The sequence below is a fragment of the Balaenoptera borealis genome, assembly GCF_965194805.1.
Source record: "Balaenoptera borealis genome assembly, chromosome: 11".
In the NCBI taxonomy this organism is placed as follows: domain Eukaryota; kingdom Metazoa; phylum Chordata; class Mammalia; order Artiodactyla; family Balaenopteridae; genus Balaenoptera; species Balaenoptera borealis.
Genome location: NC_138868.1, coordinates 84,068,091 through 84,082,722, shown reverse-complemented (window position 1 = coordinate 84,082,722; position 14,632 = coordinate 84,068,091). Strand labels below are relative to the sequence as shown.

The window sequence follows — 14,632 nt, the reverse complement described above, 5'->3', positions numbered from 1 at the left end:
TGTAGTCTGAAGTCAGAGATCCTGATTCTTCCAGCTCTGTTTTTCTTTCTCAAGATTGCTTTGGCTATTTAGGGTCTTTTGTGTTTCTACACAAATTAAAAATTTTTTGTTCTAGTTGTGTGGAAAATGACCCTGGTAATTTGACAATTATTGCATTGAATCTGTAGATTGACATTTGAATATATCCATTCTTCCAATCAAAAGCACTGTACATCTTTCCATCTGTGTCATCTTCAGTTTCTTTCATCAGTGTCTAATAGTTTTTGGAGTCCAGGTCTTTTCCTTCCTTAGGTAGGTTTATTCTTAGGAATTTTATACTTTTTGATGAGATTATAAATGGGATTGTTTCCTTAACTTCTCATTCTGATCCTTCCTTGTTAATGTATAAAAATGCAACAGATTTCTGTGTATTAATTTTCTATCCTGCAACTTTACTGAATTCATTGATGAGCTCTAGTAGTTTTCTGCTAGCATCTTTAGGATTTTCTATGAATAGTATCATGTCATCTGCAAACAGTGACAGCTTTACTTCTATGTCAATTTTGATTCCTTTTATTTCTTTTTCTTCTCTGATTCCTGTGGCTAGGACTTCCAAAACTATGTTGAATAAAAGTAGTGAAAATGGACATCCTTGTCTTTTTTCCTTATCTTAGAGGAAATGTTTTCAGCTTTCACAGTTGTATATGAGTTTGTGAGTTTGTCATATACGGCCTGTGAGTTTGTCATATATGGCCTTTATTATGTTGAGGTAGGTTCCCTCTATGCCCACTTTCTGGAGAGTTTTTATCATAAATGGATGTTGAATTTTATCAAAAATTCTGCATCTTTTGAGATAATCATATGGTTTTTATTCTTCAATTTATTAATGTGATGTATAACACTGATTGATCTGCAGATATGGAAAAATCTTTGCATCCACAGAATAAATCCCACTTGGTTATGGTGTATGATCCTTTTAATGTATTGTTGGATTTGTTTTGCTAGTATTTTGTTGAGGATTTTTTCATCTAATTTCATCACTGATACTGGCCTGTAATTTTCTTTTTTTGTAGTATCTTTTTCTGGTTTTGGTTTCAGGCTGATAGTGGCCTCAGAAAATGAGTTTGAAAGTTCCCCTGCAATTTTTTTGGAATTATTTCAGAAGGATAAGTGTTAACTCTTCCATAATGTTTGATAGAATTCACCGTGAAGCCATCTGGTCCTGGACATTTGTTTGTTGGGAATTTTTTAAACACAGTTTCAATTTCAGTACTTGTAATCAGTCTGTTCATATTTCCTATTTCTTCCTGGTTCAGTCTTGGGAGATTGTACCTTTCTAAGAATTTGTCCATTTCTTTGAGGTTGTCCATTTTATTGGCATATAGCTGCTTTTAGAAGTCTCTCATGGTCCTTTATATTTCTGTGATGTCCGTTGTAACTTCTCCTTTTGATTTCTGATTTTATTGATTTGGGCCCTCTCCCATTTTTTTCTTGATGAGTCTGGCTAAAGGTTTATCAATGTTGTTTTTCTTTTCAAGGAAACAGCTTTTAGTTTCATTGATATTTTCTATTGTTGTTATCACCTCTATTTCATTTATTTCTGCTCTGATTTTTATGATTTTTTTCTTCTACTAACTTTGGGTGTTATTTGTTCTTCTTTCTCTAGTTGCTTTAGGTGTAAGATTAGGTTGTTTATTTGGGACTTTTCTTGTTTCCTAAGGTAAGTCTTTTGTGTTGGGTGCATATATATTTACAACTGTTATATCTTCTTTTGGACTGATCCTTTGATCATTATGTAGTGTCCTTCTTTGACTCTTGCCACAGTCTTTATTTTATGTCTATGTTGTCTAAGTATTGCTACTTTGCTTTCTTTCAGCTTCCCTTTGTGTGGAATAATTTTTTCCAAGTCCCTCACTTTCAGTGTGTATGTGTCTCTAGGTCTGAAGTGAGTCTTGTAGACTCACTACAAGTTGAAAACTCACTCTGAGTTGTCTTGTAGACAACATATATATGCGTCTTGTTTTTTTAAATTTATTCTGCCAGTCTATGTCTTTTGTTTGCAGCATTTAATCTGTCTACATTTAAGGTAATTATCTATATGTATGTCCTTATTGCCATTTTGTTAATTGTTTTGGATTCATCCTTGTAGGTCTTTTTTCTTCCTTTCTTACCTTAGTTCTCTTCTCCTGTGATTTGATGACTCTTTAGTGTTGTGTTTGGGTTCCTTTTTCTTTTTTGTGTGTATATCTATTATAGATTTTTCATTTGTGGTGACCATGAGGTTTTGATATAGCAGTCTATATATATACACGGTTGTTTTAATTTGCTGGTCTCTTAATTTCAAATGAATTTCAAATATCCTGCACATGTACTCTCCTCCTCTCATGTTTAGTAGTTTTGATATTACATTTGTGTGTAGATGATTTCCTATTTTTACTGTATGTTTGCCTTTACTGGTGAGCTTACCCATTTCCGAATTTTCTTGTTTCTAATTGTGACCTTTTGTTTTCCACTTAGAGAAGTTCATTTAGCATTTGTTGTAAAGCTGGTTTGATGGTGTTGAATTCTTTTAGCTTTTGCTTGTCTGTAAAGCTTTTGATTTCTCCATCAAATATACATGAGAGCCTTGCTGGGTAGAGTATTCTTGGTTGTAGATTTTTCCCTTTAAATATATCGAGCCACTCCCTTCTGTCCTGTAGATTTTCTACTGAAAAATCAGCTGATTGTCTTATGGGGATTTCCTTGTATGTTATTTGTTTCTTTTCCCTTGTTGCTTCTAATATTTTCTCTTTGTCTTTAATTTTTGTCAGATTACTGTCTTGGCGTGTTCCTCCTTGGGTTTTCCTGTATGAGACTTTCTGTGCTTCCAGGAGTTGGGTGACTGTTTCCTTTCTCATGTTAGAGAAGGTTTCAGCTATTACCTCTTCAAATATTTTCTTAAGCCCTTTCTCTCCCTCTTATTCTTCTGGCAAATATTGTGTTTGACATTGTCCTAGAGGTCTTTTAAGGCATCCTCATTTCTTTTTATCCTTTTTTCTTTGTTCTGCAGCAAAGATTTCCACCACTCTGTCTTCCAGATCACTGATTTGTTCTTCTGCCTCATTTATTCTGCTATTGATTCCTTCCAGTGTGTTTTTCATTTCAGCTCTTGTATTCTTCAACTCTGGGTATTCTTTACATTTTCTAACTCTTTACTATGAACTTCTTGTAACTTCTCATTCTGTGCATCCATTCTTTTCCCAAGTTCTTGGATCATCTTTGTGATCATTACTCTGAACTCTTTCTTAGGTAGATTGGTTATCTCCACTTCACTTATTTGTTCTTCTGGGGTTTTATCTTGTTTTTTCATCTGAAATATATACCTTTGCCATCTCCTTTTGTTTAAATTTCTATTTGTATTTTTATGTGTGTAGTAGCTTAACTATCTTTCTTGACCTTGGAGAAGTGTCTCTCTGTAGGGGATGTCCTAAGTGTCCCAGCAGTACACTTCCTTCTTGTCACCCAAGGTCCCAGAGTATGTTCTGACCTGTGTTTGTGGACTTATTTGTGCAGGTTGCAGGATCTCAGTTTCCTTGCTTCTGTTGTCTGCTCCCTGGTAGATGAGGCTGGTCTAGAGTTTTGTGCAGGCTTCTTGGTGGGAGGGGCTTGTGACTGCCCACTGGTGGATGGAAGAGGGTATTGGCCCTCTGGTGGGCAGGGTTGTGTCAAGAGGTGTGTCTAGAGGTGGCTGTGTGTTCAACAAGATTTTAGGCAGCCTTTCTACTGATGGGTGGGGCTGTGTTCCCTCCCTGTTGGCTGCTTGGCCTGAGGTGTCCTAGCACTGGGGCTTACAGGCTGTTGCGTGGGGCCACGTCTCTGTGCCAAGGACCTAAAATGTCTGCCTCCAGTCAGGGTTTATGTAGGTCCCCACTTTGTACACTGCCAGATTTTATGACCCTGGAGAGAGCCACAGCTCCTCCCCACCTCCCAGAAGATTCTCCAAGACCAGCAGGTAGGTCTGGCCCAGGCTCTTATGGTGTCACTACTTTTGCCCTGGGACCTGGTGTGTGAGGGACCTTGTGTTCACCCTCCAAGAGTGGAGTCTCTTTTTCCCCCAGTCCTGTGGAACTCCTGCAATCAAGCTCCACAGGCTTTCAAAGCCAAATACTCTGGGGGCTTCTCCTCCTGATGTTGGACCTCTAGGCTGCGGAGCCTGGTGTGGACCTCAGAGCTCTCACTCTTGTGGGAGAACTCCTGTGATATAATTATTTTCCAATTAGTAGGTTGCCCACCCAGGGTGTGTGGGATTTGATTATCTTGCAAGTGCACCCCTCTTACCATCTTGTGGGTTCTTCTTTATATCTTTAGATGAAGAATATCTTTTTTTTGGTAGATTCCAGTCTTTTTTATCAATGGTTTTTCAGCAGTTAGTTGTGATTTTGCTGTGCTTGTGAAAGGAGGTGTGCTCAAGGTCCTCCTACTCTGCCATCTTGTCTAGGAACCTAATTTTTTATTTTTAAATATAGATATATTTCCAACTCTGTTCCCTGAAAAAGCCTGGAAACTCTGACAACCAAACTCTGTGTCCCTTTAATGCCCAGTCTGTAGTTTCTAAATTCCATTTTCTACTAAAAGGAACCAGAGCTTCTTGTAACGACTGACTGTTAGATTAGACTATAAGATGAACAAGAGGCGCTTGAAGTATCCTGTTTACCAAAAAGCAGGGTTAAAGAAACTAGTGAGATGTGGGTGCCTCTGAGATGTTCTGTATCTTGATCTGTGTGTTGATTATATGAGAATGTTAAGTTTGTAAAAATTCATTGTGATTCACTTTTCTTTTATGTATGTATATAAAGGAGCCAATCTGAAGAGGTTCCCAAGGAACAAAGAAGGTTTTATTTGAGAATCCATTAAAAAAAAAAGTCACTACAACTAATCAAAAACGTAAAAAAAGTTTTTACATCTTTATTGGAGTATAATTGCTTTACAATGTTGTGTTAGTTTCTGCTGTACAACAAAGTGAATCAGCTATACGTATACATATATCCCCATATCCCTTCCTTCTTGAGCCTCCCTCCCACCCTCCCTATCCCACCCCTCTAAGTTGTCACAAAACACAGAGCTGATCTCCCTGTGCTATGCAGCTGCTTCCCACTAGCTATCTATTTTACATTTGGTAGTGTATATATGTCAATGCTACTCTCTCACTTCATCCCAGCCTCCTCTTCCCCCCCAAGAAATATTTTTAAAATCCATGAATTTACAATAATCTTCAGGAAAAAAGGAATACTCCCATTCAGATATTCGAAATCTTCATATAACAGGAAGGGATGTGTCCAAACTGAGAAGACCAAACTCACCGGACCTTGGGAGTCAAAGTCTTCCAGGTCAGCATTAAGGTAAAAGCTGTTTGAAGCAGTTTATCCTCAGGTGCCAGCAGCTTTTTTTCTGGGAACTTGGTCTGTCTATTAAGCTTGCTGGGGTCATTTGGTAAATTATAGGAGTGACTCCTTGATTTCCTTCTCTTGCTCTTTTGCAGGGAGGAGCAAAAGCTGGAAGGTGAGCAGAGGTGTTGCTGATCTTGCTGCAGCAGTGTCAGGAGGTGGGAGACAGTCCCGGTGGATGGGCAGGCAAGCGGGCTGGCCAGGGAGCAAAGGCGTGTGGGCCCCTGGGTGGAGAAGCTCTCTCTGGCACTGACAGCGGCGGTTAGCCAATTGTTTCTTAACCTAAGGAAGAACTACTGTGCACTGTTTTTCATTGAGTGGAGAAGATATATTTTCAGTGTGTTGCATTTAGCACATTGTTTAACAGATCTGTAACACTGCTCTTTCTAACGTTAATATAAAGCGGTGCAAAGCTCTGCGTTCTAAATGCAAATAGGAGTCAAGGCCTTTAACATTATAGGAAAAAACTGGTTTCCTAGAAGAAAATGTATGTGTTTCTTCCAAACTAGGTGAAGGAAATTTTGTAGACATTGATCTTTCCATGTATATAATTTGGTGTACCTAGGACTTTGAGTAGCTAGTGAAAAGTTTGAAAGACATGCAAAACTACCTTTGCCTGCATTTCATTTAAAGGTACATGAAGTCTGTGTTCAAAGGCCAAATAAGAGTGATAGACTTTTAGTCTGCATGGAAAGGATTATTCCCCAATAGAAAACGTATGTGTATCTTGCAATCTAGGTGAAGGACTATTTCACAGACTTATAACACCAGTGTTTCTTTACTTTTTCCTCAAAAGAGGACCCTAACTGAGCAAATAAGAAAAGGCCTCTTCAACCCACATAGAAGGAAGAGTTTACCATACTAAAAATAAGAGCTTTTTACCAAACTAATACCACAAAGTTTTTGGAACAGTGCTCATTCTGGGAAAAGAAATTATGACTAGTGTGTATATATAGCATGATGTGGTCCATAACCTTGTAAATCTAGCATTTCTCATTCTTACATGATGTTGAGCTACTAAGTGGGTTCAATGTGATTGGAAGGGAAAGCATTTCAGAGGGCATGCTTAAGGTACTTATATAAGGAAGGTAGCCAATTGTTTCTTAACCTAAGGAATAACTACTGTGCACTATGTTTTTCATTGAGTGGGGAAGATATATTTCAGTGTGATGCATTTAGTAACTTGTTTAAGAAATCTGTAATACTGTTCTTTCTAGCATTAATGTAAAACTGTGCAAATCTCTGTGTTCTAAAGGAAAATAGGAGTCAAAGCCTTTAAGACTATAGGAAAAAACTAGTTTTCCCAGAAGAAAAGGTATGTGTTCCTTCTAAGCTAGGTGAATGAAGTTTTATACACATGGTTCTTTCTGTGTATGAAACTTGCCTTGGACTTGGTGTAACTAGTGAAATGTTTGAGATATCTGCAAAACTACCCTTTCCTATATTTCACTGAAAGGTGTCAGAAGTTCTGCATTCAAAGGCCAGAAAAGAGTGATAGCCTTTTAGAAGGCATGAAAGGGATTATTTCCCAACAGTAAATGGATGTGTTCCTTGCAAGCTAGATGAAAGAACTTTTATGCACAGTGTTCTTTCAGTGTATGGAACCTCTCCCAAGTGGCTAAAGCAGGTAGTGCTTCAGTTCACAGACTTGTAACCTGAGTGTTTCAATCGACTACCTTAAGTCTTTCTTCAAAGCAGGTACCTAACTGAGAATAATAGCCAAGGCTTCTTCAACCCACATACAAGGAAGAGTTTACCACAGTAACAAGAGACCCTTTTCCAAGCTACGTGCACAAAGTTTTTCGAACAGTGCTCATTCTGTGAAGGGAAATATTAACTTGTGTGTAATATATGTAGTGATGTGTTTCATTAAACTTGTAAATCTAGCATTTGTCATTCTTATGTGATATTAAGCTAACTTATGTCTGCTCAAAGCTATTGGAAGCATAAACATTTCAAAAGGCATACTTAAGATTTTCATATAAGGAAGGTAGCCAATTGTTTCTTAACCTAAGGAAAAACTAATGTGCACCATGTTTTTCATTGAGTGGACGATATATTTGACATGTGGTGTATGTCGTATTATGTTTAACGTATCTGTAATGATGCCCTTCCCAGAGGTACTTTAAAGCTGCGCAAAGCTCTGTCTTCTAAAGTTGAATTAGATTGAAGACTTTTCACACTGTAGGCAAAGTCCTGCTTCCTTATAGAAAATGCATGTTTTTCTGTCAAGTTAGGTGAATGAAATTTTATACACGTTGTTCTTTCAGTGTATGGACTTGTATCCAGGACTTAGAGTAGCTAGTGAAATGATTTAGAGATCCACAAAACTACCCTTTCTAACATTTCACTGAAAGCTGAGTGAAGCTCTATGTTCAATGTCTAAATAAGTCATAGCCTTTTATTTAATAGACTGCATGTAAAGCTTATTTCCCAATAGTAAATGTATGTGTTTCTGACAAACTTAATGAAAGAACTTTTTTTGCACAGTGTTATTTCAGTGTATGGAACTTAACCCAAGTGGCTAAAGCAGTTATTGTTTCCTTTCACAAACTTGTAAAAATAGTGTTGCTATAGGATCCCTTGAGTCTTTCCTCAAAACAGGTACCTAAGTGAGAATATATCCAGGCCTCTTCAATCTACATGCAAGAAGTCATTTCCCCATATTAACCAGAAGACATATTTACCAAGCTTTCAGAGCAAAGATTTTATAACAGTGTTTTCTGTGAATGGAAGTTATAACTTGTATGTAATATATGTAGAGATTTGTTCCAGAAACTTATAAATCTAGCATTTGTAATGCTTAATTGATGTTTGGCTAAACTAAATGTGCTCAATGGAATTGGAATGGAAAGTCTTTAGATGGCATAGGTAAACATGATTCTCATATAAGGAATGTAGCCAATTATTTCTTAACCTAAGGAAGAACTACTGTGCACTATATGTTTCATTGAATGTAAGATATATTTGAAGTGTGCTGCATTTAGTATATTGTTTAAGTGATCTGTAATACTGCTCTTTCTAGAGGTGCTGTTAAGCTCTTTATCCTAAAGGTAAGAGTCAAGGCTTTTCAGACAAATACCATATGATATCACTTATATGTGGAATCTAAAATATGATACAAATGAACCTATCTATTAAACAGAAATAGAATCAGGGACATAGAGAATAGGCTGGTGGTTGCCAAGGGAGTGGGTGGTGGGAGAGGGTTGGATTGGGAGTTTGGGATTAGCAGATGTAAACTGGTATATATAGAATGGATAAACAACAAGGTCCTACTGTATAGCACAGGGAACTATATTCAATATCTTGTAATAAACCATAATGGAAAAGAATATGAAAAAGAATGTATATATACAATATATATATGTACAACTGAGTCACTTTGCTGTACAACAATAAGTAACACAACATTGTAATTCAACTATACTTCAATTAAAGAAAAAAAAAAAAGAGTCAAGGTCTTTCATTCTGCAGGAAAAGACTTGTTTCTCAGATAGAAAATGTGCATGTATTTCTTCCAAGCTAGATGAACCAGGTTTTACACAGACTGTTCTTTCACTGCAGGGAATTTGTACCCAGGATTTGGAGTAGCTAGTGAAACATTTGAGAGACCTGAAAACCTACACTTGGAAAGATGCATTGAAACCTGCATGAGGCTCTGTGTTCAAAGGCCAAATAAGAGTGAAAGCCTTACAGACTACATGGAAAAACTTACTTCCCATTTATTAAATGTATGTGTTTCTTATGACCTAGGCTAAAGAACTTTTATGCACAGCATTCTTTCAGTGTATGGAACCTAACCCAAGTGGTTAAAGCAGGTAGTGTTTCATTTCAGAGACTTGTAATACTAGTGTTTCTATAGGCCACCTTAAGTCTTTCCTTAAAATAAGTACCTAACTGAGGATATAAGCAAAGGCCTCTTCAACCTGCCTATAAGGAAGAGTTTACCATAGTAACCAAAAGATCTTTTTAACAAGCTACCAGCACAAAGTTTTGCTAACAGTGCTCATTCTGTGAAGGGAAATTATAACTTGTGTGTAATATATGTAGTGATATGTTCCATAAACTTGTAAATACAGCATTTGTCATTTTTATGTGACATTGAGACTACATGTGCTCAATACAATTGGAAGGGAAAACATTTCAGAGGGCATACTTAAAAAAGATTCTCATATAAGGAATGTAGCCAATTGTTTCTTAACATGAGGAACTAATGTACACTACGTTTTTCATTGAGTGGAAGATATGGTTGGAGTGTGATGTATGTAGTATATTGTTTAAGGGATCTGTAGTTCTGCCTTTTCTTGAGGTACTTTAAAACTTCACAAAGCTCTGTCTTCTAAAGTTGAATAAGAATTAAGGCCTTTCACACTGTAGGAAAAGTCTTGTTTCCCATTAGAAAAAGTATGTGTTTCTTTTAAGCTAGGTCAATGAAGTTTTATGCAGAATGTTCTTTTCAGTGTATGGAACTTGTACTCAGGATTTGGAGTAACTAGTGAAATGTTTCGGGGACATCTGCAAACCTACACTTTCTAATATATCAATACCCTGGAAAAACAATAACAAATAAGATATTATAAACAAATATACGCTAATAAATATAGGTGAAATGAAAGTAGTCCTGGAAATGTATAAAATACAAAATTGGTGCAAGAAAGAGAACTCAATAGAGTAGTGTGTTAAAGGAATTGAAATGGTGATCAAGACTGTTCTAGCCCCAACCCACTCTATCTTGGCTTTACAGGAGAATTCTACCAAATTTTCAAGGAATAATTTTTTACTGTCTTTTATAAATTATTTTTGAAATGTAGGAAAAGTCCCTGGCTCTTAGGCTAGTTTAATCTTGATTCTAATGTCAGATAAGAATACTTCAAGAAAAGAAAATTATAGATTTATTTCATTTATATATGCACATGAAGTTATTGCTAAATAATATGTTAGCTTAGTTAAATCTAAAAGTGCCTTCAAAAAATAATACTTATCTGCACAGGGTTCATCCAAGTAATATAAGAATGGTTCACATATAAAATGTTAAATTCCTCATGTCAATAGACTAAATGAGAAAAAATCATAATTATCTCAATTTATGCCCAAAAGACTGATCAGATTTAACATGTGCTTATAAGTTTATTTTTTTTAAAAAACAAGCTATTCTACTCTAACAACTAGGGAGCAAACCCTGCCCCTGACAAGGCAGTGACAACCACAGAGCAAAGAGGAGGCCCTGCGCAACATCCAGTTCAGGCTCTGGTCACCACAACACCAGTCACACCTCCTATCAAGGGGATAATGGCCAGCATACACTGAGGAAAGAAGTGGCAGACATCCATACTGAAAACAGCCCTCACACCAAAAATATTAAACCCACACAGGCTACACAAGGACACTCCCACATAAAAATAGCCCTCTAAGACCACAGTAGATAACAGTTTCTCTTAAACTCATAGAGCAAGAGAAATATAAGTAAAATGAAGATGCAGAGGAACCACTCCCAATTAAAAGATCAAGAGAATTCCTCTGAAAGAGCAAATAAGGAAACAGACCTCTTCAGTCTAATGGACACCAAGTTCAAAAAGGAGATAATGAAAATGCTGAAGGAATTAAGAAAGGCTATCCACAGAAATGCAGATTACTGTAAAAAGGAACTAGAAACTATAAGGAGGAACCAATAAAACTAGAAAATTCATTTGCAGAGACAAAAGCTGAACTAAAATCAATGAATAGCAGAACAAATAATGTAGAAAAAAAATAAGTGATGTGGAAGATAGAATAATGTATATAACCCAATCAGAACAGCAGACAGAAAGCCAAATGAAAAAAAAAAAAAGAAGAAAGCAATATAAGAGACCTATGGGATACTATATAAAGAGTGCTAATCTTATGTATAATAGGGATTCCAGAAGGAGAAGAAAAAAAAAAAAGGTATTGAAAATGTATTTGAAGAAGTTATGGCTGAAAACTTCCCAAACCTAAAAAAGGAATCAGATATCCAGGTACAGGAAGCACAGAAGGTGCCAAACAAGATAAACCCAAACAGACCTACACCAAGACATATTATAATAAAAATGGCTAAAGTTAAAGAGAGAATTCTAAAGGCAGCAAGACAACAACAAAGAGTTAATTACAAGGGAACCCACATAAGCCTATCAGCTGATTTCTCTACAGAAACATTGCAGAAGGGAATGGTAAGATATATTCAAAGTCCTGAAAGGGAAAAATCTGCAACCTAGGATACTCTACCTAGCAAGATTATCATTTAGAATAAAAGGAGGGATAAAGATTTTTTCAGACAAGCAAAAACTAAAAGAATACAGCAATACTAAACCTATCCTAAATGAAATATTGAAAGGTCTTCTCTAAATAGAAAAGAAGTAAGAATCTATAGGAAAAAGAAAATCAGAATTGGAAAGTAAATCACTTACGTAAGCCAGTACTCAGATTTTTTTAAAAATCAAAAAATTTCTGTGAAAGCAATGATAACCACAATGAACAGAAAAATGATGAATGTGAAGATGTAAAAGAGAGCATCAAAATCATAAAATGTGGGGAAGAGAGTAAAAAAATGTAGATTATTTTTTCTAGAATGTGTTTGATCCTATATGACTACCAGTCTAAGGCAAATAGATATAGGAAGGGGTTAATATACCTGAAAAATAGGGTAACCACAAATCAAAAATACACAGTAGATTCACAAACCAAAAAGAAAAGAACATACACATAATACAAAAGAAAATCATGAAACCACAAAAGGAAAAAAAAAGAAAAAGAAAGGCACTAAGAAGAAATATAAAATCAATAGGAAAACAAAGTTTAAAATGGCAATAAATACGTAACAAATAATAATTACCTTAAATGTCAGTGGACTAAATGTTCCAATTAAAAGACACAGAGTCTTGGCTTCCCTGGTGGCGCAGTGGTTGAGAATCTGCCTGCTAATGCAGGGGACACGGTTTTGAGCCCTGGTCTGGGAGGATCCCACATGCCGCGGAGCCACTGGGCCCATGAGCCACAGCTACTGAGCCTGCGCGTCTGGAGCCTGTGCTCCGCAACAAGAGAGTCTGCGATAGTGAGAGGTCTGCGCACCGCGATGAAGAGCGGCCCCCGCTTGCCACAACTAGAGAAAGCCCTCACACAGAAACAAACACCCAACACAGCCAAAAAAATAAAAATAAATTTAAAAAAATGTTAAAAAAAATAGACACAGAGTCTTTAGATTAGTCTTTAGTCATTAGAGACACAGATTGGATTAAAAAAACAAAAGCCTACAAGATATGTTGCCTACAAGAGACCTACTTTAGGGCAAAGGACACACATAGATTGAAAATGAGGGGTGGAAAAAGATATTTCACACAAACGGAAATGACAAGAAAGTGGGGCTTGCAATACTCATATCAGACAAAATAGACTTTAAAACTAAGACTATAAAGAAAGATAAAGGACACTATATAATGATAAAAGGATCAATACAAGGAGAGGATCTTACACTCGTCAACATATATGTACCCAATACAAGAACATCCAAATACATAAAAAAAAATACTAACAGACATAAAGGGAGAAATTTGCAGGATTACAATAATATTAGGAAAATATAACACCCCATTCACATCAATGGACAGAAGTTTGAGACAGAATATCAATAAGGCAACAGAGATGCTAAATGATACAATAGGACAGTTAGACTTAATTGATATTTTCAGGACACTGCATCCACAAAAAGCAGAATAAACATTCTTTTCAAGTGTACAGGGAACATTCTCTAAGACTGATCACATACTAGGGCACAAAACAAACCTCAACAAATTTCAGAGTACAGAAATTATTTCAAGCATCTTTTCTGACCACAACAGCATGAAACTAGAAATTAACCTCAGAAAAAGAAACAAGAAAAAGCAGTGACATAGAGACTAAACAACATGCTACTTAAAAACCAATGGGTCAAGGGTAGGGACAAGATGGCGGAAGAGTAAGACACGGAGATCACCTTCCTTCCCACAGATACAGTAGAAATACATCTACACGTGGAACTGCTCCTACAGAACACCCACTGAATGCTGGCAGAAGACCTCAGACCTCTCAAAGGCAAGAAACTCCCCACATACTTGGGTAGGGCAAAAGAAAAAAGAAAAAACAGAGACAAAAGAATAGGGAAGGGACCTGCACCAGTGGGAGGGAGGTGTGAAGGAGGAAAGGTTTCCACACACTAGGAAGCCCCTTCGTGGGCAGAGACTGCGGGTGGTGGAGGAGGGAAGCTTTGGAGCCACGGAGGAGAGTGCAGCAACAGAGGTGCGGAGGGCAAAGCGGAGAGATTCCCGCACAGAGGATCGGTGCTAAGTAGAACTCACCAGCCCGAGAGGCTTGACTGCTCAGCCGCTGGGGCGGGCAGGGGCTGGGAGCTGAGGCTCGGGCTTTGGTGCTAGCTGGGAGGGAGTCCGGGGAAAAAGTCTGCAACTGCCGAAGAGGCAAGAGACTTTTTCTTGCCTCTTTGTTTCGCGGCGCGCAAGGAGAGGGGATTCAGAGCACTGCCTAAAAGAACTCCAGAGACGGGTGCGAGCCGCGGCTATCAGCGCGGACCCCAGAGGTGGGTGCGAGCTGTGGCTAACAGCGTGGACCCCAGAGACAGGCGCTAGCCGTGTTTATCAGCACGGACCCCAGAGACGGGCAGGAGACGCTAAGGCTGCTGCTGCCGCCACCAAGAAGCCTGTGTGAGAGCACAGGTCACTCTCCACACCGCCCCTCCCGGGAGCCGGTGCAGCTCGCCACTGCCAGGCTCCCGTGATCCAGGGACAACTTCCCTGGGAGAACGCACGGCGCGCCTCAGGCTGCTGCAACGTCACACCGGCCTCTGCCGCCACAGGCTCATCCCGCATCCATACCCCTCCTTCCCCCCGGCCTGAGTGAGCCAGAGCTCCCGACGCAGCTGCTTCTTTAACCCCGTTCTGTCTGGGCAGGGAACGGATGCCCTCAGGCGACCTACATGCAGAAGCGGGTCCAAATCCAAAGCTGAACCCCGGGAGCTGTACGAACAAGAAGAGAAAGGGAAATATCTCCCAGCAGCCTCAGAAGCAGCGGATTAAAACTCCACAAACAACTTGATGGGTCTGCATCTGTTGAATACCTGAATAGACAACGAATCATCCCAAATTCAAGAGGTGGACTTTGGGAGAAGGATATATTAATTTTTCCCCTTTTCCTTATTTTGTGAGTGTATATGTGTAAGCTTCTGG

At 38.1% G+C, this 14,632-nt stretch overlaps 1 pseudogene across 1 annotated transcript in view; it reads left to right on the top strand.

The window, feature by feature from the left end:
- The window catches only part of LOC309604934 (large ribosomal subunit protein uL30 pseudogene), a 527,607-nt pseudogene extending 513,704 nt beyond the window's left edge, over window positions 1–13,903 (top strand). The window contains exon 2 of the transcript XR_014249643.1: window positions 13,354–13,903. The product of XR_014249643.1 is annotated as a large ribosomal subunit protein uL30 pseudogene (transcript). The remainder of the gene's footprint in view (window positions 1–13,353) is intronic.
- Window positions 13,904–14,632: the final 729 nt, after the last annotated feature.